The following is a 27,462-nucleotide window of genomic DNA, read 5'->3' on the forward strand; positions in this document are numbered from 1 at the left end:
TTTATAGGGAGGTGACGGGGGTCAACAAAGACCTGATTTGCAGAGTCAAAAAATCCAACCTTGGATGAGCCTGTACTTCCCTTCAAAATATGGAGAAATAAACAAGGTTTGTGTGTGTGTGTGTGTTGATGTTCTCCCCCAAGATATTGAAGGCCTGACCTCAAGGCTTATGGGTAATAATAGTTACACTAATGCAGCAAGTCACCAATAAATTTGTACTAAGCTTTCTCAAGAAGAAAACAGATAGGTTATTAGCTCTTATCCCAATAGTGTAATACTAGACATTGGTAATAATAGTTGAAAAATACAATAACTAAAGCAAAGATAAACTAATTGAAAAATACTTAAAAACACTATCTAAGTGATTTCTGTGTTCAAGTGGTTGTAAAAACTACAATATGCTTATTAGGAAGCTACTAAAAATAAAGAAAATCCATAGGAAAGATAGAATGGGACCAAAGCTATATTTAGAGTGAAACAAATAATACTGAATAATTTTCTAATTTTTAAAGATCAAAATGTATTGAGTTAATTAAGCATAAAATTTAGAGAATGTTAGTAAATAAGTTACAAAACCACAAAGGAAAAGACAACAATTACCAGGGGCTAATGAATTTACTAATAGAAGAGTAGAACATTAAAAATATGATTTTTTATTTCTTTGATTAAGAATAATTATGTAGAGCTTGATACAAATACATTTAATTATTTCAAAAATAAAAAGTTAAATTGATTTTTTTGTTGAAATATAAATGACCAAATGTGTTTCAAGAAGAAAAAAAACCTGAATAAAACGTGGAATTGAACAAAATAGGAAAAAAAATTATGATTCTAAATGACTTCAGGATCAGACAGTTTTGCATATTTTATGTTTTCACAAAATAATTCTCATGCTGTTGAAATTACTCCAAAGCAGAGAAAAGCCAGAAATACTCACAAATTTATTTCATCACAATATAACAATTATAGCACAGAAAAAGGAACCCTGACCTTATCTGCAATTTTGGAGAAAGATGGGAAAGAAAAAAAAACTTGACATAATGCCAAGAAAATGAGATTCAGAATTATATTTAAAGATTAGTATGGCATGACCACATAGGTTTTATTCTTTCAATAAAAGGTGGTTTAAGTAAAATTGGTTGTATTATTTTAATATATCTTATTCATAGATGAGAAAAGGAACATTTTTAATCACTGAAAAAGTGCTAAGAAGTCACTTAATGAAATTTATCACCCATTCCAGGTTAATGAGAAAAAGAAACACATAACCAACAATGTAGAGTTAACTGGGAACATAAAGACACTTCCAGAACATTGTAAGATTATGAAAGTCAGGAACCCACTGCATATCACTGTCAAGGTAGAGGACAGTCCTTTTAAAGTTGGGAACAAGTCAGAGTAAAAAATAAAAGGCTATTGTCATAACATTTCAGCAAACAGAAGACGTATGAAAGAGAGTCTGCAGACTTCCATCAGTCCTGGAGGACCTAGGTTGGGGACAGCAGCCATGCCCTCCTGTATTTCAAAGTCTCATTACCCAGTGAATGTAACATGTAACCACTGCAATTTAGTTCCTTGCAGGCTTCCTGACATCCTTAGAATGATGAACAACCTGGAGAAGGCCCATTCCTGCTTATTACAGTTCTTACTTGGAATGCCTGGTGTAAGTGATGGCCACTCTCTGTCCTTTGCTATTCTCATGCACCAATGCAATTGTAAGAACTGATTTGCTGAAACTGTAACTTCCTGCCGGTTTTTTTTGTTTTTTTTTTTTTTTTTTTAATCTGTAAAGTCAGATCCCTTGAGCACCATTTTGGGAGGACTTATTTATTCTGGGCAAGTAGAATTTGTGTCCACCCTCCCACCCACATTTTCACCCCTAAGAGCTCTCCTCATTTTGGCTCTAATAACTCTGTTCTCATATGAGGTATGCCCCACCTTGCCATTTATGTTGACAAAACTTTAGAAAATTTGGTAATGTATAAGACATACAGGTTTCAGTGGTTGGATTCAGTATCTAGTAAAACCAAAGGAAGCCATGTTCAGGATATCCAAGACAATCAGCCACCTGTTAAATAAGCATATGATTTTTGTAATATGACTGAATTTAAAAAATACAAAATTAAGCATAGTTTATGTAGCTACCAGATATGACTAGGTAAAAATTACAAGAGATAAAAAGAAAAATTGTTGAAGCTCTGAAATACCCAGGAATAACAAGCAACATGCAGATCTACATGAGAACACTGTAGACCTTTATGGCCAAACGAAAAAAGAGACACAAATAAGTGGAAAGATAGTTTTGCCCTCAAAGGGGAAACCAAAATGTTAATTATTATTGGCTCAATTGTGTTCCAATTTTTTAAAAATTCAATGAATTTTGACTTCAAAGAAATTCTAATTTGGAAGAATAAATAGACAGAAAATTTTAAGGTTGGAGAAATCTGAAAATTTCTTCCTGCTAGATGTTAAAACATATTTTAAAATGACAATGATTGAAACAATATGCTGTTATTGAGTCGCAAGGGCACAAACAAACTGGGTAGCTTGGGGAGAGTTTAACAAAGGGGCTATTTATTAAATTGTGTATAGGCAACACATATTCCTATTTGATGATATTCTCTCTATTTCCTGAATTCAGTCAGAAACCTGGGAGCGAGGGAGTCCCTCCAGGCAGTTCAGACAGGATGGCAGTTAGAAGACAGATCAGATTGGCCACAGTGATCAGATCCAGAGAGGACGTCTTGGATGTCAACAGACAATATTCCACAAAAATGCCAGGATGGACAACCACTTAAAACAGTCCAAAAAATACACTCTCACATATTCACTAACTCAACAAATATTCATTGAGTGCTTCCCCAATGCACAAGGATATCCATATGTAATAAATCAATAAGGGAAGTAAGATTATTCAATAAATGGTACTAGAAAATTAGGTAGCACTTTGCAAAAATTAGATTAGTGCCTGTGCAGGCCTGTGCAAACTGATTCATTCAGCATCCACGCCCTCCTCTTTCTTGTAGCCCAGAGGCTGTACAGCACAAGGGTTAAAAGTCCAGATTTGAGTCAATCTGGGTCAAAATTCTAGATGTCAATCATAAGCCATGTGATATTAAACAATTCCTTAACCTGTTTCTCAGTTTTCTTACATGCAAAGTGGGGAAGATAATAATATTACTTATCTCATAGGATGTTGTAAAGATTAAATTAGTTGATATCTATTAAGGCACTTAAAGCAACGCCTAACACACAACAAGCCTTGCACAGTTTTGAGCATTATTATATTTCTCGGACACAGGTTTTGCCCAGGAGACATCATTATGTATCAGCAGAAGGCAGTCATGGGTACCACAGAGTGATGCCTGAGACAGGGTTGGGGCTGCAGAGGTGGGGTTTCAGTGTGCAGGAGTAGCAGGTTTCCTCTAGAAAGCCCAGGGTGTGATTGGGGATTTCTTTCTCTTGATTTTATAGTATCCAAGTTAGGCACTCTAGTCCTCTTGGTAGCTTAGTAACTTAACTCTAGTAAAATTCTCTCAGCTTAAGACAGCTAAAATAGGTTTACTGTTTAACCAGCACCGATTCTGGCTTCTTGTTAAGATAAAACCCAAGTGATTAAGTACTACGTTGTAAAAAATAAAGCCATTTAAAATACAATGGAAAATACATGTGATGTCTTAAATGACCCCAGTCTGGAATTTTTTTTTTTGTCAATATAGAGATACTGGAAGATAATTTTGAATGATGTGACCACATTGTTTACAAGTTAAAGATCACACCTAGAATTGAAATACATACAGGAGATCAAGAAGAAAATGTTCACAAATACAACAGTGGTTATAGTTTCAACATATTAGAGCTTAAACAAATTATTATAAAAATATTCAAGCAGCAATATAAATTAAAAGATGCCACCAACTAATTCTTATTAAATAAAGATGCATATGACATGTATTTACTGGCAAGTTAAAAATGCAAATTAAAACAAGGTATCATTTTTCATCTTTGCCAGGTTGACAAAAAATAAAATAAAAAGATTAAAGGATTTATTTTTATGCTGGCCAAGGAGGTAGCGAGGAAGCACACTCATTCTATGTTGGTGGGAATATAGATTGGTAAAATCATTCTGGAGGACAATTTGGTAACATTTACTGAGGATTTATGCATCCTACTCCTGGCTCTAAAAGCCAGGTTTCAAGCTGTGGCTGGTACATAAAAAACAGCTTGAAAACAAATTCTATTTCAGACAATTGCCCACAGCCACTCCCTGACTTGTCCTGACTCTGCAAATCTCCCTAGCCACCATGTCCTGCCTCTAAATCCCAATTCTGTATTTGAGAGCTCTGGGATCCTCATTTATTCCAAACTGTCCAGACTTCTCTGAATTTGATATCTGAACCAGCCCTAAACCCCAAGTACTTTGGTGTCCCAGGGTTAGATTTAGATTTAGATTTAGAAGGGCATTTCCTCTAGTTCTTCAACCACAGCCATAGCCCCAATCGGGTTATCTCCATCATCTGCATCTCTCCCCACCCTTCTCACATTAGAGGAAGGGTATTTGAACAATCCCAACTATGTCTAAAGTTGATTCATTTCTATCCAATGCAGAAGCTAACATATAACCTTCAGAATGAACATAATTGAAAAGACTCCTTACACGCCAATTGTATTTTTTCTTTATTTCATATTCTTGCATGTGACTGAGTCAGTTAGGTGTTATTGTTGACCACTTTCAACAATGTAATTGCTTTGACTGTATTTTCTGGAGCTTTGCTCTCAGCTTTTTAAATGATTACTATTCTCTTCCAATATTTTTGGATTCCTCCTGCTCTGGGGAAGTAAAATTCCTCCCTTCTCATTTAAGAACCAATGGATTTTGTGAGTTATGGCTTTAGCAATTTTGAAACTTCTTATCTTCCTTTACTCCAATTTTTGAACAAAATGGGAGTTGTCTTTAAATGGAGAAAAAAATGAAAAGGCACTTTTTATATCCCTTCTCTATTCTTTGCAGTGGCTCCACTTAATACGGGTCATATTTTAACGGTTAATTCTCTGTAGAAATCAGAATGAATTTTGAAGAGATAGTGAATGGGTTAGATTAAATGGCAACTGTAGCCGGCCAGACAGGGATCTTTGCTTTCTCATTTCAGCACCTGTAATAGCCTTTCTGAAGTATTGTATTGACTGTCCTGGGGGAAAGGCAGCAGTTGGATATTTATCTGAAGATTGCCCACTTTAGAAGATCAAATAGAATAACAATCCTTTAGAGATGACTTATCTTACTTTCTTAAATGCTTAAAACACACACACACACACACACACACACACACACACACACACACACCTCTGTTCTTAGTTAAAATCATCCTCTTACTTTATTAAATGTTTTCACCTCCAGCCCAGATATATATGTATACATATATATTTTACTCATTGAGCTCAAACATAATTTTAAATAAGAAAAAGAAAGTGTTAAAAATAATGTACAGTCAGACTGTACAGAAATAGACCTTTGCATTATTGCTAGAAGCCTATAAGTTCAACCAACACATATTTGTCAAATATTTGTCAAATATCTTCTATGCATTTTGCAACTGAGGACATTGAGGACCTGACTGTTGATGACAAACTGGGAGAAAGCAAACAGGCAAAACAGTTTTTTTTTGTTGTTGTTGTTGGAGCTTCACATGCTACAGTTGAGATGGGCAAAGGGTGCTACCAGGACAGAGGAGGGTGACCCCCAACACTCTAGAATCCACAGGGCTTTGCAGGGGATATTTGAGTTTAAATACAGAGGAGTCCATCTAGGCAGTGAGAAAAGGAAGTTTGCTGAAGATGAGAATTCTGGAGGGTGGAGATGGCAAGAACAATAGTAGAAAGGTAAAGAAAGAGACTAACTGGGGTAATTGAGAGTAACAAATGCAAACTCTTCAAGGACTCTTGAGCAAAACGGATTGACAACCAACATGTGTCCAGATTCTTTTATTCATCAGTGTCATTTGGAGACTATTTCAAAAAAATCATGTAAAAGACGTAAAGAAAAAAAGCACAAAGCTACTTATAGCAGGTCTTTATAATATTAAAATATGAGAAACAATATCAAAGTCTCACTAGAACACTTTAACTATTATAAAAATTTGAAAATTGCAATTTCATAAGAAATAAGAAAACTTGTCCAACATGAGTCTAAAACGATGTGCCTCTTATGGTTATATGTAAAAAGCTTAATAGCAGAAGGATTAGAAATAGTTATGGGTCATAAAAATCACCACTCCATGGAGTGAAAACAAGTTTTACACTTTTTTATTTATAAGGTTTTAGGATAATTTAATATGTTTCTATACAATTGCTATAGTGTACAAAAAGGAAATTCCAATCTAATGAATTCTAAACTTCTGAACTTGGACTTGAACTCGAACTTCAAGTCTTAATTTTCCATTTAAGATAATAATCCATGAACTGAAAGATGAATTTACAGAAAAGGTAAATTTGAGAAATCAGAATTTAACATTTTAATGAAACTATATCATAAAAGCCATGATAATTTTTAACTGACACAGAGTTCCATGTCCTGATGTCCTGCTAATCTGGCTTGTGGTCTTTCAAGATAGATTTGCAGATCTGCTATAAGCTACTTGTTTAAGCACTTCACCCTGGTTGTTTGAGAGAAGGAGTACTGGGATGTAATCTGGTTATAGTTCATGCTCTAGCACTGAGCATCTTCTCTTTGAGGCTCTGTATTCACGTCTGAAAACTATATGAGAATAATCTTTACCTTGCTTACTCCATCAAATGGGCTTAATTAAGATTGACTCAGGGGCTGGGGATGTGGCTCAAGCGGTAGCGCGCTCGCCTGGCACGCGTGCGGCCCGGGTTCGATCCTCAGCACCACATACCAACAAAGATGTTGTGTCCGCCGAGAACTAAAAAATAAATATTAAAAAAAATTCTCTCTCTCTCTCTCTCTCTCTCTCTCCTCTCTCACTCTCTCTTAAAAAAAAAAAAAAGATTGACTCAGGAGTTGTCTAATAATAAATTCTAAAGCCCTTAAAGTCTTCTTGGAAATCTGGGACCCTTACCAAAATCACCTTGGGAGCATGCAAAGCTGAGCCTCATCCTCTGAGATTCACCTGGTCTAAAGAAGAGTCTGGCACCTGTACTTTTCAGAATCTTTACCAGAAATAACTTTCTGAATCTTGTAATGAGGACAAGCAAATGAACATGCATTTTATCATGACTCAACATGTTATAAAATAGTTCCTCTTTCTTAAAGGAGGTAAGTTTCCATCTCATGGAGAGGGAATGCATAATCCCTAGTCTGCACCCACCCCCCAATTAAAATCTCAAGAACCAATCAAGAGGAGCTTGTCAACTTTTTCTTACTTGACTTTATAAGAAGGAACCCTGTAAGACTTCAAGGGTACTTTTTCCCTTCCCAGGCACTCTGCACCAGGAGTTCTGGGTCTTTCTCTGATCTTCCTTCTTAATAAAATTCCTGCTCCATTGCTTACCTTGGTGTTCACAATGTCCATTCTTGGACTCCATGGAACATGAATCAGATCCCGACTCCTGCAGGTAGTAGTATCATAGTGCTGACAGTTGAGAGGGAAATATTTTAAAAACAAAATTAATCAAAAAGAATCATGAGGAGGAGACCCAAAATCTACACACAAAATACTTTTAATGTTTACCTGGATTCTGAGATGCCCATATGTAGGCAAGACTCCAAAAGGTAAGACTCCAAAAGGTATAGAGGGAAACAACTTATAAAAACTGAAAGAGCTGAGTAGAGATCTTAGGAGCTTCCCACTGCATGTCGGACAGAGTTTGGGGTGAGATACTAGCAAACCAAGACTTAGAACAAATATGATAAATATGCTAAAGAATTTGTTTGGATAGAGTAGATGAAGAGATGAAGAATTTAAGATGATACATGAACACTGTACACAAGAACCAGGGAAACCTTGAAAAATAAATTCTAACTAAAATATACAATATATGACAACAAAAATTCAAAAATTAAATGAATAGGATTAATACCAGATTTTAACAACAGAACTGATATTGAAGACAACAGAGTAGAAATAATCACAGCTGAGAGAAACAGGATTGAAGAACATGAACTAAGCTACAATGACCTTTAAGATAGAATCAAGTGGACAAATGTGTAATTGAAGTAAAGAAAAAAAAAGAGACTATGAAGAATTGATATTTGAGGAATGTCTGCAAAAAATTCAATGATCAAAAATAGCAAACTATAAAAAAGTCTGCAAAGTTTGCACAAGATACATACCAAAAAAAGCCATATCTAGACATTAGTCAAATTGCAGAAAACTCACTAATTTTAAAGAATCTTAAAAGAACTGCAAAATGGAGAATAGTGAGAATACTGCATCAACAATAAGAAGAGTGACAGCTTACTGTGAATTCCAAAATAATGATAGCCAGAAGAAAATGGAGTAATATCACAAATTATGAAAAAGTTTTAAAAACTTTATCCTGCAAAAATATGTTTCATAAGTGTAGGTGAAATACTGACATATCACATCAACAAAAGTTGATACAATTTCTTATCAGCAGTCCCCCACCCAGAACAACTCAAGAAAGTTTTTCATGCTAAGTGGAAATGATATCAGATGGAATTGAGATCTAAAGAAGGAAAAAACCAGAGTAGAATATTACATATGTGTTTAATATAAAAGACCCTTTCTGTTTTTAAATTCTCTTCAAAAGTGATTATTTAAAGGCTAATTTGTTGTTTCTACAACAAATTAACATATATTACAATAAATATAAAGAACAGAAAGTGTAGGATGTTATGTCTGTTGAGCATACATAAAGTGATGTGCTATTAATGTAAAATCCCTAGAAGGGTCCCTGCAGGAAACTATAGAAAAAAAATGAAGAGATATAGTTACAAATTCAATAGAAGAAATAAATGGAATACTGAAGAAGTGCCATTAACTTAAAAAAAAGTGAAATCCTGAAGAGATTCCATTAAGATGAAAGAGTGCAAGGATCAAAGAACAGAAGGAACAAATAGAAAACTAGCAAGATGATGGATAGAAATACAGCCACATCAATAGTAGCATAAAATACAAGTGGTTGTTTCAAAATACAAACTCCATTTCAGAGGCAATATTTTCAGAATTGATAAAAATAGACAGTCATATGCCGTTTAGAAGAATCATACTTTGGATATAAAGATAGAGTTGAAAGGAGCAAGAGGCAAATGTTAAGCAAAAGCCAGATAATGTAGCTGATATCGTGTACAGATTAGACGCCAGCTGAGGATCTGAAGCAGAGAGGGGGTACCTCGCGATGTAAAAGGTCTCTCACAGTAATTAATAGAGCAAGTGAGTCAGTAAGAACAAGGAAGATTTGAACAACACCATTAAACCACTTGACGCTGATTGACATATATAAGGCATTGTGCCAAACAACTGCAGAATAAGCATTCTTCTTGAGTACATGTGACATATCACAGAGATACAACCATATGGCAATAAAGAAATCTCAATAGATTTCAAAGGATTGGAATCCTACTGACTGTATTATCTGTTCACATTGGAAGTAAACTAGAAATCAGAAATAATAATTTTCTGTAGAATATTTGAAAATTAAGGAACATACTTTTAAACAATGCATGGGTCAAAGGAAAAGATTAATGAACTCAATAAATTTCTAGCTAGATGCATCAAAGGATAAAAAAAGACAGAAGACCAAAATTATCAGGGGTGAAAAAGAGCACATTACTGCAGATTCCATACTTATTCCCAAAGACAATAAGTAGGCATTTGTGCTATAAATTGAACAGCTTACTGAAATGAACAGATTCCTCAAAAATCTTCGCAGGTGGTGGTAATGCACAGCAGAGGTGGCCATCTGTAGTTCAAGGATGCCCATATTCCTAACCACCTGGGGGCTGCCACTCCTCTAATCCATCCTGCCTCACTTGCAACTGCTCCTAACTCCCTCACTTCAGATCTTTGAGTTTTCTTGCTCACCCACAAGATGATGTTCTGATTTTGTGATCGAACATAAACGCACTTCATGACTATTTTTGGCTAACTTATTCAGCTTCTTATTTTCATTCACGTCTTTATCTTATGTTTCAGTTACAAAACCAAAAATTTTAACTGCACATTTTATTGATTCTGTGGTGCGTATTTTTCATTTCATCTCTGACTTCGACATGTGTTTTATAATTAATGGGATCATGTGACTAATTTGCACGTTCCTTTTGTCTTAGTGATATCTAAAAATAGCAATGGAATCTTTATAGACATTATGCTTTCTTTCAAGCCTTTTTGATTAAACACATAGACTTCTATTTGTCTTGGTTTCTTTTCCCTGTTTTTTATACCTGGTGATCTAAACTCATAGCAGTGTTCACACACATCACCTGAAGGTCAAGTTTATCTTAACAAAACCTAACTATTTTCCACTAGGTGCTACTTTGGTACTACTATGTGTGTACTCTATGCCACATGCTTATTTTGTCTTAGGGATATTGACTTAGTGGCACAAAAGTCTCACATCTAGCTAAAAACGGTCATGACTGGAATAGAACATACATCTATTTGTGCCTTGAAGTCCTTGTTCTTCCCCGTTCACCAAAAGTTCCTTTCTAACAATGCCCCATTATCTGCCAAATTAGGCATCCACTTCTCAGAATTCTTACAGTATCTTTTCACTGTATTGTAATAATTTTTCTTCCATATCTTTCTGATTTATGAGGCAATAAAACAATTTGTTCTTATATCCTTAAGACTTAGCAGAGAGTCTGATGTATGATGGTTCTATATAGTAAGTAGTGTATGAAAGGAATGAATGAGAAATCCTCGATAATGGGATTTTCCTATTTATGTTCCTTCCAAAATTACTGACTATAGACAGCGACAGTGATGCTGGAAAATTCAAACTGCCAGAGATAGGATTATGGGCTAGATGTGAGAAGCCTGAACTGTAAGGCAGTGTGACAAATTACTTTGATCCAGTATTTGCTCTTCAGGTCAGAAGGATTCTGAAGCTTTCTTAGCTTGGTGGGAAGCACAGGGATTAATACTGTCCATGGTAGTCTTCCTAGGACAGATTGGCCACCTGCACTTGAAAGAATCCAGTTTCTCCATCCCCCGGGCTCTTGCTGCTGCCCTCAAACCTCTGTGTAAATATCACTTCATCAAAGAGGCAGATGCCACCCTTCATTCTAAACTAGCACATTTCCCACAAAACACTTGCTGTCCCTGTTTGTGCTGTGTATTTATTGTCCTTGTGAGCACCTGATGTGCCACGTCTCACATCTTTCCATGGTGTGCTTTTGCTTATTCACTTCCTGTTTGTCTCCCCATGTAATTTCAGAGAGGACAAAGACTTTCTATACACTCAGCCTCTCCAAGAACACCCAGCATATAGTAAATGTTGAATCAATAACAAATTAACCAAAGTAATATCCTCTCCATTCTCTTCTCTCAGTGGCAATAATTGCAGAGAAAAAAACATGAGAAGAGATACCTACCTTCTTAAAGAATTTATTATACTTAATGTGGATCAATTTTGTAAATTCCCTAGCATTGATGTATAATATATTCTGCATCACTGCTCATAATTCTCTTATTAAATCTTGTACTCTCCACCTTTCTTCTTTCAGGTCTTCACCTAATGGAATTTGCTGTTTCTCTAAGAAGAGAGAATTTTGAAACACCTTTAGCTATCCAAGAACCAGGCTCTTTATTTCCTTAATGCATGGTATTAAGGATTTGAGAAGATTAACCCTTACATTTTTAATTGCTCTTTCTCCCAAGCATTTTCTGTCACTTTTCTGAAAACAGTCCTTCAGCAAGTCCAGACTGTGGTAAATTGGCCCAACTGCAGATGTGCAACGTCAATTTGAGTAGCAGGCCTGATGATCTCTTTCTGTTGGACCTCCTGCAAGGTATAGAGCCAAGTTTCAAAGAGGAGAAAAGGGTGCACTTTGATCCAGTATTTGCTCTTCAGGTCAGCAGGATTCAACACCACATCTGTAGGCTTAGGAAATAGGGTGATGCAGTTGCCTATTTCAATATCACTGTCACAGATGCACACTAGTCATGGTGCCCGGTTCCGGTAACACATTTGCATCTATTAGTTAGGATATAATTTCAGTACCTTTTGACCAAAATAGATAGAAGATAGAAATCATTTTACTTTTTTTAATAAAAGTTGAAGCCTCTCTGGTAACCAGGAGTCACCAATCTCTCAGGAGCCCTGTCTCCTTTCATCCAACATTCCCAACATTCTTTATCTGCAAGAATTTTGCTACACATTACTTTATTTCTATTCCTGGCAGCAAGAAAGGGGTGAGAGAGATAGGAAGTACATATCTCACTCTTCTAAGGACACAGGCAAGGAGTACACTGTCTCCACTCACCTCTTATTGTTAGGACCTCATCACGTGAGCACAACTGGGTGCAAGGGTTAGGGTTAGACACATGTGTTTATTCTTGGAAGCTGTGTAGACAGGTCAACATTAGAGTTGCTCTTACTATATGAAGAGAGAATGGTTAGTGGTGCGTGGGTAAGAAGGGTTAGAGACTTCAGTACCATTTGAACTCAGGAACCATCAGTGGAAGATTTGAAATTCTCATTGAATTTCCTTATGGTCTAGAATGTGGTTTTCTGAGACTACTAGCTGGGCATTTGATGGAGTCAGTAGGAACTATTTCTCATTTTTTTTTTCTTTTTTGTAGGATTTAAACTGGTATAGATTTAAGCCAAACAAACTTTCTGAAGGTCTGGACCTTCACCAGACCTCAAATCTGCTTGTGTCTTAGATTCACCAGCCTCTGAACTGTAAGGAATAAATTTTTGCTCTTTATTATCTACCCAGTTTGTGGCATTTTGTTATAGCACTCTAAATAAACTACAACGCTCTTGAAAAGCTGAAGTGTAAACCAGAAAAAGAGCCTAATTTAGAATGAGAAAAATGACTATTGATTGGCACAGGCAGTTTATGTTAACAGGATCTTAGGGAAAGCTGACAGAAAAGCCAAGATAATTGGAGAGTTGCTGCATGAGTATAAAGAGCAACAAAGGAAACAAGAAATTCCTAACATTCAACAAAAGTGGACCAAAGAGAAAGAAAAATCCAAGTGATTTTTGGTTTTATGATACAGAGTTACAGGATGTGGAGAACATTTAAAGATTATTTAATTCAGCTTCTATTTCTGAGTAATTAGAAACAAAAAATTCAAAGTGGGAAGTGACTTGCCAAGAAAATTTCATAGTTCATCAGGGGCAGAATCAGGGCAAAAGCAAGACAAAATGGTACAGAAGAAACAGTTCCTCATGTCTACTAACACAAGGAAAAGCCAGCCCCACCTCCCCCCGCCCGATGCTAGGACCAAACTCAGGGCCTCATGCATGTCAGACAAGTGCGTTACCCTGAGCCACATTCCATATCTCAAGCTCAAGAAGACTTGTTCAGTTTAACTCACACTGCATTTCATCTAGTGTTTCATTTATATTGTCAATTATTCAATATACATGAAATAGAATGTCATCAGTGCCTGAGAGGCCCTCCTACTGTCCCTCCCACTCAACAAGGTCACTGAAATAAAGCAGTATCTATCCAAAAGGTAACTGCTACCCTTATGTATAACATCATAGATACATGGGGTGACCTCACTTTACAACCCACAGTATCTGATGCAGGTCCTCAAGAGCAAGAACTCACTGCCTTGAGAAAGGCATAAACCCAGTCATGAGTATCCACCTCATGACCCAAGCACCGGCTCCATGGCCCCATTGAGGAATTAAGTTTCCAACATGAACTTTTAGAGGACACAGGTCCTGGAGGGGGCACAGACAGGAAGTTTATTCCAGCATTTGTCCCAGTGCAGAGTTAGAAGCACCTAGGGAAGCTCCTGAGTTAGGGTTAGGACATTGTCCGTTAGTTAGGACTTACATGGAATAGCGTGCAGCACTTGGTGGTAGGTCTACACAGAATGATATTAGTAGGTCTTAAAAATTTAGTGATGGGTGAAAAAAAAATAAGAAACCACATGCAGTCCACAGAACAATATAATTTGTGCACATTTAAAATTTGTGAACACAAAATAAAAATGCATACTTATGTGACCACACGCTTATAAAGGGATACATATCAAGCACATTAGACTGCTGTTTTGTAATGAGGGTGAGGGTAATGGGAATGAAGACAGGAAATCAAAGAAATCAATCAATCAATAAAGATCAGGGGGTTGCATAGATCAATGATGATGATATGCCAAAAACACAGACACATAGCCTGTTGCAAAATTAGTTATGGGGGATATGCATCAAAAATATTTTATATCCATTTACCCAATAACTTCACACTCAGAAACATATTTTACGTAAATAACTCAAAATAAGGAAAAAATGTTTATTCAAAGATACCCTTTGCAGAATGGTTTTTAATATTAAAAAGTGTAAACAATGCAAGTATTTAATAATAAAGATGGTGATTAAAGAAACCAGGGCATATCTATTAACATAATACTTTGCTAGCATTAAATTCATGTTTACATGGAGTTTGTATTGACATTGGCGATGCTTATAGCATATTAATAAGTAAAATGTAGGGTACAAAATTGTACTCATATGCATTCAATTGAAATTGAGGCATGCTTTGAAATATTATTATAGAAAAATACACATATGTGAATAGTGGTTTTATATGTGTGATAGGACTGTAGCCAATTTTTCCTTTCTTCCTGCATTTTCAAATGTAATTTAATGAAAGGAAAAATTACTTACTTTCAAAAATGTAAGACAAATTCTACCAGGAAAAGAAGTTATTGCTCCCAGTTTAAATGCAAATAACCTAAGAAAGATGACTAATCATGAGCTGTCAGTACTTAGTTTCTAAGCATAAGGAGACAGGACAAATTACAAGGCCCCCTGAGCTCCTGAACTGGGTAGCAGACAGTGGATGGTGGTTTCTTTAAATGAGAGGATGTTACCCTGGAGGCTTTAACTATGTCACTGAGATAAAAAAGAAACGGGACTCCAGTGAGAACCAGAAAAATCCATAATGGGATGGCAGAGAACTTGTTTAGACCACTGTTAAACCAATATCTTTGTCTATCTGTGCTGCTATTTAAAACATACCATAAATTAGATAGCTTATAAACAATGTAATTTATTTCTCATGGTTTTTGGAAACTGAGAAGTCCAAGATCAAGGTGCCTGCAGAATCAGTGTCTGGTGACCACCTGATTCCAGATGGAGGTTTCTCACTATGTCCCCACGTGGTGGGAGAGGTGCATCTGTTCCTTAGGACCTCTTTTAAAAGGAACACTAGGCCATGAAGGAGAAGTGTTGTAAAAATCTGCCCAGCACAGGAAGCACAGAGCCTTTTTATGAAGGTGCTATTGAAGTCATACACTTCCCAACTGCTTTGCCAACCTTCCTCCACCATCCTCTCCACGTCTGCCACCCCTGCAACCCCCACCCACATGCACTAGTTGGAAGCTTTAGTCAACCTGGAGCAAAAGATGAAGATGGAGAAAGTGTAGATAACTGTTCCCATTTGTGAGAGAGGCAAGAGTCTGTAGATTAAGCTGGAAATTGGCACTGTAAGTGTCTAGGGTTTCCAAGCACAAACCGAGACTGTTTCACAACTTAAAAGCACGGTAGCACTTTGTGTTATCCAAAAGAGAAGAGAAAAAGTTAATGAACCTGTCTGATTTCATTCAGCCACAGGAAAGGATCCACTTTCATGAATAAATGTGGTATTAAAAAATATTATTACTTGATTATATTATTTAATTCCTGTTACATGTGTATTTCTCTAACTTGGCAGGTGGCTATCCTCAGTGTGAGAACTGGAAGCAGCTAGTTGGAAGTTCAGGCAAGATTCTGTTGCACTGTGTTTCCAAGTATCCTCCTAGGAGCTTGGGGTCCCTGAGTTCCTTTGCATGGTGCATGAGGTCAAAGCTATTTTCAGGATTCTAAGATTTGACTTCTCTACTCTAATTTTTGCACAAGTGTTTAAAGGAGGTTTGCAAACGTCACATGATGTATTCTAGGTGAACAAGTTAAGTGTCAAAATAGACACAGACTCCATTTATCTTCTATTAAGGAAGAAATTAAAGGTTTGTGCAAAAAAATGTACAACAGTGTCACTTTTCTGACTTTTCCTTTTGGAAAACAGTCATTTATATTAAAAAAGAATCATTTATACAATATATAGTGGGTTTATAATTAGTACTTTTAAATACATTAATAAGTAAATATTTTACAATGTATCAGAATTAATGTTATCATGGGAAATACTGACAGATATAACTTACATAAACAAAAGCTATTTGGGTTCCCCAATAATTTAAAGCAGTTGAAAACTGCTATACTCATGAAATAGGTAGGCATTCAAAAGGGGAGGTTGAATCTATGAGGAGCTGATGCATTTGCCCATTGAAGAATACAATGTGTATATGTTTCCTCTTAGTTTTAAGAGTCTGAGTAAACACACAAGTAAGAGCATCCCTTTCATCAGTCATTCATGGAAGACTCCCCTCCACTGTGCGCCCGTGATAAAATGTGCAGTATGCCTCCAAGGGCAAAGTTAATTGCAATCGTCAGGCAGGGCCCCAGAAGTAGTGAGCACAGAGAAGAGTGAAGTGGTTCTCTCTGGAGGGAGGGGGACAATGTCTGTAGAACCCCCCTGACCATGGGAGCTCAGCCATGGGCACTGCTTTTAGGGTTCATGGTACCTTACAAGCAATAACTGAATAGAGTATTAGGATGGGCTCTTTACACTTCCTCAACTGTAGCACTCTAGTGTTCTCGTCCATTTGGATTATTACAAGAAGGTACCATCAGCTGAGAGGCCTATTCACATGAGAAATTCATGTCACCTTGTTGTGGGGGCCCTCTTCCAGGTGGTAGGTTGCTATCTTCTCATGGAGTCGCCTATAAGGCCACCAATCCCATTCATGGTGGCTCTTCCCAATGGTCTAATAGCTTCCAAAGTCCCCACCTTATAAAACCATCACATTGGAGGTTAGGATTTCAACTTATGGACCCGAGGGGGAGGACACGAATATTCAGTCCATGTCAAGTAATTCATTTTAAGAAATATCTTGTTTTCATCAACCTCAGAGGACCTGTTAATATCAGAGTTTACTTGCCTTTAGCTTTTATCAAGAAGTTTTAGAATTATAGGTTCTGCTAAGGAGGATGAAAAATGAGTAATGCAAGACCCATGCTCTCCGAAAATTTACTAAGTAGAGAAGAAGCATGTTCAAGAATTAGGAAGCCTGTAATCTCAATGGTAAAAGAAAATTTACTTAGTATTTTAATTTAGTTCAGTTCATGTCTGCTTCATGTTTTATAGACATTTAATTCAAATGCATCCTGACCCTGTGAGTGAGGGGCTGTGACTTCCTGTCGAAGGGTGAAGGAATGGAGTGCGCAACAGAGACCTGTCCAAATCACATGGCCAGAAAGCATCGAGTGAGCTTAATAGTCATTCTGTTTTCAAAATCCAATGTTCTTTCCATTGTATCATTCTTCCACTAGACGATTTATTTACTGGATTCAATTTATTTGGGTTTATTTTGATCCCTAGTCAGTTCATGGTTCATGAGGAATAACTAATCTCATTCAGAAAGCAAAATGCCACGTGTTGAGTCACAAGATATTCTTTCATGAAATAGGCCGTGGATAAACATTGATTCACGGCAGATTCTCACAGGACTGCTCTCTTAGCGAAGTTGAAAGGCCTCTTTATGCCTAGAAATAGATCCTCCAGCCAGCGCTGGGCCAGGCCTGACTCATGTCATTACCCTGCTGTTAGTCCTGTCTGGGCACTAAACACAGCTTTGTTTTGTAAAACTACTTCATGCTGTTGCCAGAGAAATTTAATTGAAATCACATACATATTTTTTTTAACCAGAAGTTTTGACTTATAAGAAATTAGTAACATGTTAAGCATTGATTTTTTTTCTTGTTCTACTTATTTTTGAAAGGCATTTCCCTAACACAAGAGAGCAACATAATGTTTTTATTAGAGCATTTTAGTTGTACATAATATTGGGGTTCATTTTGACATAATTATACAAACATGGAATATAATTTGCCCCAATTCAGTCCTTAGTACCTTCTTTTTCACCCCCCCCTTCTCCTTCTTCCCCTATTCCTGCTCCACTACTCTGATGGTCTTCCTTCTATTTACTTATAGTTTTTTAAATTAGTGCTTTATAGATAAACATAAAGGTGAAATTCATTGTTGTATATTAATACATGTACATAAGATAGTTTGGTCCATTCATTCCGCCATTCTTCCCATTTCCTATCGCTTCTCCCTCTCCCTCAATCTCTTTTCTCTATAGGCTCCACTGGTGGATTTTCTATTTTCATGAAGTCCCTCACCTGCCTTCTCTTGTTCCTTATTTTGGTCTAGATTCTGCATATGAGAAGAAACATTCTATCTTTGATTTTCTGAGTCTGGTTTATTTCACTTACCATGATGTTCTCCAGCTCCATCCATTTATATGCAAATGCTATAATTTCATTTTCTTAATAGCTGAGTCAAACTCCATTGGGTGTTAATACCAATCTTGAGTTTTTTTATATATTTAATATATTTATATATGCTTATATAGTCAATGTTAAAACAGCAACCAAGAATATTATCTCTGTTTCTGAAGTTCAGGATGAAAAACAAAGAATCTCAAGGTTGACTCTTGATTCCATTTTAAAATTTTAGACACGTATTTGAGAATTTCATTCCAGGAGGCTAAAAATCAAGTCTAGATGATTTCATGTTTTACGGTTATTTCAGAGTTTGGGTTTGTTTGACACTCTTATTACCTTTTTTTCTTTTAGGTACATTATTTTGAAAAAGTAACAAACTTCATTAACCAACTGCTACTAGAAAATTGGCATGAATTTTCTCACATGTTAACTGGAGACATTAAGTGAGTTTTATCTATGAGAAAAAAAAGAAACATTTGATTATTTCAGGAAGACAGAGAAATGTAACTAGAAATTTAACGGTTTAGTATCAGAACACCTGAATTAAAGGGTTGGTTTTGCTAATTGCAAGTCATATGATCTTGAGCTGGGGGTTTGTGCCCACCAAGATTCCATGTTCTCATCTGTTCACTGGGTTCCTAAGATCTGGCTGTCCCAATGACAGCTGACTACATAAACTACATACCTCTGATCAAATGTCAATGGTGAAACTTCTGATGGTGAAAACTTATTTGTCTTCTTAAATTATTTCATCATTGTAAACAGCATAATATTCAAGACACTCTTGTGGATAATAAAAGATTTTTCAGAGGAAGCAAAATCACCCTGGCCCTATGAGGTTGGAAGCTTAAAATATTATGTTAGTGTTGTTACTTAAAATTACTCTGATGGAAGGATTCTTCATCTAAGCAGCCCATATTAAATTCTGAATGTAATCCTATTGGAAAAATAGAACTACAACATCAGCAAAACTCCTTGAGGGCTCTTGTCAATTTGACAGATTTGACAGGCAGACAAATTTAATTTATTAAAATATTCTGTCTAGCATTTTTAAAAGACAAGGGGTTTTTACACTGTAAATGGACTGTTTTCACAGCCTTATTAAAATAAATGCATAAAGTCAGCTGTTTTTCTTTGGAATTCATTAACATGGGATGCAACATTTCAAAAAATTGCAGTCTAGTAACTGATGCTTATATACCTGAAAATTTTGACAAACTTCTCTATCTTTTCCTATAAATGAAATTACTCCTTCTTAAAATAAATGGGAATTCCACTCAAGAAGGAACATTGTGCTTGCGTAGTAGACCAGGTCTCATGAAGGTATTTCCTGTAGTTAGTAGAGGACTTTAAAAAGCTAGTGAATGCTTTGTGCCAAAGGCCATTGTCAACACATAAACCAGTTCAAGGTTTTTTTGTTTAGTTTTGTTTTTGATTTTTTTTTTTAAGCAATAGATCTAGGTTTTTATTTTCTTCAAAGAAATTCTATTATTTGTATTGAAGGAATACTGCCAAAGTTAATAAGATTTCCTGTTTTTTTTTTTTTTCCAAAAGGCCATTTTAAAATTGAACATAATATTCTTTGAAATTGAAATATTTGTATGGACTGTGGGCCAAGACCATTTCTTAGAGTTGTCAATCCCCTCAGCAATTGTTCCACCTTAATTACTAATTGGATTTTGGCTGAAGAATCTTGGTCCTGAAATACTTTGCACCTTCCATTTGACTGGCTGGTGTCCTCATGAAGCCCGACGTTTTCTTTATTCTTTCCTTTGCCACCTCACCAGCCTCTCTGCACTCTCCTGTGGCCCTGTCCTTCTGTCCATGACTTTGGCCTCTCTCCTTGAGTGAGATGAACCTCTTTATTCCATCACTGGTGTGGATCTAGACCAACTCCAAGAAGCTTTTATGTTTGCACAGCTTCCTTTGGAGAACTTATCCCAACCCTGAAAACTGAATCTTAAAAAAGCACTCCATCTATCAGTTAAGAATCTTGTCTACAGAGATACACTAGGAGGTGAACTGATTTGTAAATCAAATGCTAATAAGATGCTAATCTTCACAGTTCAAAAGCAAGTGGGCTTTGCTTCTACACATTTAAGTTATGCTTCTACAGACTTTGAAGGACTAAACTCACTCTAAAAGTAGCATTTTACGAAATAATGACATAGGATAGTCTATTATATTTAAATAATGAGTAAAAATATTAATCTATATTCCCAACTATTAATAAAAATCAAAACAAAAAAGCATAATTGTTTTGGAGTCATTATTTACATTCTCCATGTCAGTCAATGATTTTGATTTTTTGGAGCACACATGTTTTCAAATGCTGCTTCCTTATTTTTAACAAATTATACCTTGGTAATGGTCTATATTCCAGGCCATAGTGGATGAGAGCAAATGGTGCACCTGTCTCCACCAGATCTGATTCCTGAAGGCCAAACTGTGTATATATCAACTCAAAGGCTTGCCTTTCATAGGCCCCAACAACTGTTTAAGGAATTGACCTCTCATTAGAAAATTAACATAAAAGTGCACTTTACCCTACTGTGCTTATAGTGGGAGAGCTACTTTTGAATTAAATTAACTGAGTTGAATCACATCAGCATTGGTTGAACATCAAATATGAACCAGATACTAGCTGCTAATGAACCAAAGATCAAAATGCCAAGATCTCTGACTCAAAATTAAAATCTATTTCAGAAGGCAATCAGATTCCCATTAACTTAAATAATTGTGTTGGACATAGTTTAGGGGTGGAAAATCGGAATATTAACAGGATACAATGAATGTTAAGTGTTTGGATAAAATGTTCAGGAACTCAATGGGAGAGGATCAGTTTGGCTTGTGGTTGCTGCTGAAGAGGGTGTTGAAGGAAAAGTGATTCCACAGAGCAGCCAGTATGTGAACCGGGTCCCTGTTAAAACTCAGGTTTTGACCTGTGCCTGAGGAAGGAAGAAGGATGGTCCACCCAAATGAAACAGCTTAAGCAAAGGGGCAAAAAGGAACTAGAGGAAGGTAAGGCTCAATACAAGGGTTTTCTAGTAAGAATTACTTCGATGGGTGCTGAGAGCCATTAGCCAAGTAGGTATGACAGTTTCCTTGCCAGTGTACCCCATGTTGCTTAGAGGAAGGACTCGTGGAAATGGACTTGCCTTGGACACTTGCACTGACATTGCATGTATGTTTGAGAAAGGTGACCCTGCTCAAGGACCAGGGTGGATCCGGGTTTAGGGAGGATCCTACTGGATTAGGGCGGATCAGGTTTTAGGGAGTATCCCGCTCCTTGGGTTTAGGGTGGTTCCAGGTTTAAGGTGTACCCTGCTGGGAATAGGGCCTATCCTGCTGATTAGAGCCTGGTGGAGTATGTGAATTTTACGGCAGAATGTGATTTTTCCCCAGAACATGTTTGTAGAGGGCCAGGGTGAGTTCGGGAATAAAGAATTGGTGTTTGAACCTACAAAGCTGTGGTGGCTCGTGATTCTGTGCCCAGCCAGACTGTGGCATTTGGTGGCCCGTACGGGGAACAAACCCACAACCTTGGCATTATCAGCACCAAAGGATAGTTCTGTAAGCAGTTCAAAGTGGAGGAGTCTATCAATATGTCCATATCTTCCCAAAGTAAATCGAGTCCTTGATTGAGCATTACTTGTTGAGTTATATTCATTGATGCATCAGTTTATTCAGTTTACTGTGATAGCTATCATAGAAGCTGTAGTTTGGTTTTATCTTAGTCTTCACCGGCACTGGGATGGAGATGGGAATTCTGGCAAAGATGCTAAAGAGACATTATCCTGAACAGAATTATTAAATATAATGAAAAGGAAAGGTGAAAGCAAACAAACAGATCTGTTAACCTCCTTTAAAAACAATCCTTAACAGCTGTTTACCTAATTTAAATTAGTAAACAAACACGTTCTGCCACTAAATTCACGTACTCCACCAGGCTCTAATCAGCAGGATAGGCCCTATTCCCAGCAGGGTACACCTTAAACCTGGAACCACCCTAAACCCAAGGAGCAGGATACTCCCTAAAACCCGGATCCACCCTGGTCCTTGAGCAGGGTCACCTTTCTCAAACATACATGCAATGTCACTGCAAGTGTCCAAGGCAGGTCCATTTCCACGAGTCCTTCCTCTAAGCAACATGGGGTACACTGGCAAGGAAACTGTCATACCTACTTGGCTAATGGCTCTCAGCAGATGGGTCAGGGAGTGAAGCTTCAGAGGCTGGGGGATGGGGAGGGATGACAGACTGGAGCAGAGTTTGCATGGACCAGAGGACCTGGATTTTTTTTTTTTTAAGAGAGAGAGAGAAAATTTTTTAACATTTATTTTTCAGTTATCGGTGGATACAACATCTTTATTCTATTTGTATGGGGTTCTGAGGATCAAACCCAGAGCCCCACGCATGCCAGGCAAGCATGCTACTGCTTGAGCCACATCCCCAGCCCAGAGAGAACCTGGATTTTATCCTGTAAGTTATGGAAAATCCTTAAAAGGCTTTGAGAAAGCAACCAGGGCAGAGAAGATTTGGTTTAGACAGTTATTTTGTTGTTCTGTAGAGGACAGAATAACTTGTTCTGCTCCTGTCTTCTTGTGTAGATCCTGTCTCATAAAATCATACACAAATAAGTGCTTGCATGTGCAGGACACGGACCTCTGAGATTGGAATAGTGAGACCTGCAGACTGGAAAAATCTCCTCCCTCATCTCCTCTGGAAATTGTTCTCTGGGCAAAAGCTACATTTAACCAGAATTCCTATTTACCTGAATTTCTAATCCCAAATTAGAATATTTCATATTTCATATTACTCCATTCTTGAGTTCTGATACTATTTTTCTCAAAAGGATATTATGTCTTAAAAATCCCAAAATAAAATTACTTTCCTTAGACACTGACAACCATAACCATGGTCAAGACCAGATTGAACTCTATTAAATACCCAGAGGATAGTACCTACTTGGAAAAGTTTCGGTGCACCCCCTAAGAGATCTGGGGAAAATATCAAATATGAAAGCATGTATACTTCATAAGATATTAATCTAGTTACATTTTTAATGCTCTTTTGCATTTCAAATTATTTCAAATTATTCTAGTTGTTCAACCAGCCTGAAGGGTCAAATGCAAAAGACACTGTTTTTTTCCATCTCCCCCTCCTCTCCACCTTTCCCCACTGCTGGAATGTCAGGTACACTGATTATTTTCTTTTTGCATACAGAAGAAGGTATGTTTACTTAATGGTACAATGAGGAGAATTCAACTGTCCAAAATGTGAACAGGACATGGGTTTTCAGTAGATTCTTTGATTCCATATCTTTGGCAGACTAGGGCTCATTAACCAAAGAAGCCCATATGCAAAGTGTCTCGTTTTATCTTTAATTTTTGAAAGTCAATCCTCAGCTGTCTTCTAAATTTGCAACTCTCAAAGCTATCTCACCTAGGAGGAAATTAAATTACCAAGAGGAGAAAAATCTGTATTTTCATGGTAATGAAACTCATAAAGTTCATTCATAAAGAAATGTATATGCTAGTACAACCAGGACAGAAAAACTTTATAAACTGTGTGTGGATAATCTCTCATCATGTGCTGTATAATGTAATGCAAAGTTAGTTCTTCATCATTGGAGCTTATTTTCTAAACAGAAACTAATTTTCAACTTTATGGTTCTTAGAGTTATGTATAAGTTGAGAGATATACTTTAGGATATCTCTATTATGTGGGGATTACTGAGGCACACCTATGTTTCTCCCTTCCTCAGTTCTTCTTTCATTCACTCAATAGTGAATTCAAGTGCTAGGCCTTGGAACTCCAGTGGCTCGAGAGGCTGAGGCTGGAGGATGTAGAGGTCAAAGCCAGCCTCAGCGATTTAGCAAGTCACTTAGCAACTCATCGAGACCCTGTCTATAAATAAAATACAAAAAAGAGCTGGGGATGTGGCTCAGTAGTTAAGCACCCCTGGGTTCATTCCTCAGTACCAAAAAAAAGTGTATGTCAGAATCCTCCCAACCAGACATTATAGACTGGCAATCAGGTAAAAGGGACAGGATTCAAAGTCAAGACAGCATGAATGACAACTTCATCTTTTACAAATGGTCCTATGTGGCCTAATGTTGTAGTGTAGATATGAACTGTCCCCCAAAAGTCCATGTGTGAGACAATGCAAGAATGCTCAGAGGTGAATTGATTAGATTATGAGAGCTGTAACCTCATCAGTTCATTATTTCACTTACATAGATTATGGGTGGTAGATGTAGGCAGGTGCTGGGTATGACTGGAGGAGGTAGGTCACCAGGGCGTGACTTTGGGGTGTATACTTTGTCCTAGGTGAGTGGAACTCTCTCTGCTTCCTAGTGGCCATGTCCTGAGCTGCTTTCTCCTGCCATGCCCTTCCACCATGATGGGCTGCCTCACCTTGGGCGAAGAGCTATGAAGTTGGTTGACCAAGGCCTGAACCTCTGAAACCGTGAGTCAGAATCAACTTTTCTTCCTTTAAGTTGTTCTCCGTCAAGTCTTTTGGTCATAGCAATGAAAGCTGACCAAAGCACCTGAGTGTACGCTGAGAACTGAGGGAAATGCAGGTGAGTGAAGACAGGCTCACATTGTGGAGGCCCCTGCTGCCCACTAAGGAGCGAGACCTTTACTTTGTGAGTGATGCGTCTGTATTTGGAAAGATCGCCATGGCTGCAGGTGTTTGGATAGAGGAGCTAAAGGGAGGAAGCTGTGTGGACAGCCAGGTACCTAGTGAGGATCCAGATGGGATAAGCAGCAGGTGGACCCAAAGTCAGTGGCAGGGTGATTCTGACAGTGTCTAGAAGATATTCTTCATACGCTCACATAAAGGATGGTGTGTCTTATAAAATACAACCAGAAGAGTCACGGATAGAGATGCCTGGGACAGCCATCTGAACCTATGCACAAACCAATCCTCTCTCAATGATTATGGGGCTATAAACTCCTCTTTCTGAGGCTTCTCCTGAAATCTATACTTGTCCCTGAACCTGAATCTGGTTTTTGCCTTCAAACACACACAAGCAATCCGTCAAGACCTCAGGCTGTGTCCGCTCGAAAACGTCTGGGACACAGTGGCTTTCTCAGAAATGCAGTTCTCTGTGTAGAATTATGAGGTAATATACTAGATGTGCAGTTACATTTGAACTTCAGGTGAGCACGATTGAATATAAGTGTGACCTAAGTATTGCACGGGAGATACTTAATTCCCAAACAGTTATCATCTATATGAAATTCCAATCTAACTGATAATCATGTTATTTGTTGTTGTTGTTGTTTCAGCTAAATATGATAATCCTTCCTCTGGGCTTTACCTCACATTGGCTCAGACATCCAAGGCAGACACTTTCACAAGAAGCAGGAGGAGAAAAAGTGTGTGCTGTTGGGAGATAGGATGCTTTACAAAGCCACTGTCAGTATGACCCCAGGTCTGAGCATCCTCTGGGAGAATCTAAAATCTGAAAAGAGTGGACTTGGAACTGAGCAGAGAACTGATGTTTTGCAAGACTGTTGGAGGGAATTTAGAACAACATATTTGCCAAAGGAAGTATCAATATACTTATAATAGAAAAGCTCTCAAGTGTCCCATGGTGGTATGAGCAGAACATTAGTGTCTCTATCATGGATTGATGGCAAGAATTTTCTTTGGAAGCATGTATAAGAATTGGCGATATATAACATTTGTTTGTTTGTTTGCTTTAGTATTAAATGAAGCTAGAATTAACTTTTGGAGCATTTATTTTGTCCTAGAATTTTAAGGCACCTAATATCTCATAAGCGCCTACCCTTTGGGAAAAAATAAGTTCAGAATTCATGTTCACAAAAAGTAATTGGATTATAAAAGTCATCAGGCATAGCAGTTATTTTTTTTTTATATAAATGAGTAATATTTATTTAGAAAAACACCCTCAACCAAACTGCAAAGCTAATCTTCCCATAGAGCTGAGGGTATATTCCAATAAGAGTTCATCTACATTTTTCGCAAGAGCTTCAATAATAAGCTTCCTTCTGAAGGAATAATCTTGTGATTTCATGCAAGAAAGATTCTTTCTTTGAGGTGAATGAGATACGAAGTTGTAAGAAGTTGCAGTCAGAATTATTAGTTTGCTTTCCCCTTTCGGACCAAATGACAAGAGAGTATATTCTTGTTTTCCTGGAATCCTTGATATTTTTTTCTAGAAGCAAACTGGATATTCCAAATGCCTGAAATCAATCAGCCTAAGCCTCACATTGTGTGTTTATGTAGCTGAGGTGCTAAAACCCTGCCAACTTATTAAGTTCTTTCTGTTTCACTCTGCAGGTGAACCAAGTGGTGTGCTTTCCAAGTTTCCTGGTGATCAGGTTTCTGGAGAGCTGCCCTAAACTTGTATTTAGGGAGCACCTACAATGTGCCTTGTTCCATCAGCCATCAGAGAGAATGTTACAGGACCATAGCCCAGGAACCTGTCAACTGGGTGTTCTGCCATCAAAAGCAAGAATTTAAGAGTATCCTTCAGCAACAAGTACAGGAAAGACTATTATTTTTTTCACAATATATTCAAATATTTAAACCTGTTATAGTGCAAGTCCAAATGTGATAAACTTTCAACCTTAAAGGTAAGCTTTGAGTTATAAAATCAGAGAATTATAGGAATTATTGAATTGTTGAAAATAGGATTCCAGATTTTCTCAGATTTTGAAAATAGGGTTCCAGATTTTGTTCAGTTAAAACAAAGCACAGCCATCCCCTGTGGAAAAGCTGTTAGCTCGTATCATCCCATAACCTCCCACTGCATCCTGGTCCCTGTTTTCCAACTGCTTCCCAACCTTTTCAGTTTTCCTTTGAATCTTATTATATTATTATTATTATTATTATTATTTATTTTTTTTTTAGAGAAGCCATGTCCATACTTCAAAAGTGAGATTAAAGCTAACCCTGTGGCTTTCACAGTTTCTCCTTGTTGCTA

General features: G+C 37.2%; 1 protein-coding gene across 1 annotated transcript in view; it reads right to left on the reverse strand.

Moving 5' to 3' along the window:
• Positions 1–27,462, reverse strand: part of LRATD1 (LRAT domain containing 1) — a 372,203-nt gene that overhangs the window by 338,153 nt on the left and 6,588 nt on the right. The window contains exon 3 of the transcript XR_014018687.1: positions 7,512–7,592. The gene's annotated coding sequence lies outside the window, so the exon portion shown is untranslated. The remainder of the gene's footprint in view (positions 1–7,511; positions 7,593–27,462) is intronic.

This window comes from Spermophilus citellus, assembly GCF_964194105.1.
Source record: "Spermophilus citellus genome assembly, chromosome: 13".
Taxonomy (NCBI): domain Eukaryota; kingdom Metazoa; phylum Chordata; class Mammalia; order Rodentia; family Sciuridae; genus Spermophilus; species Spermophilus citellus.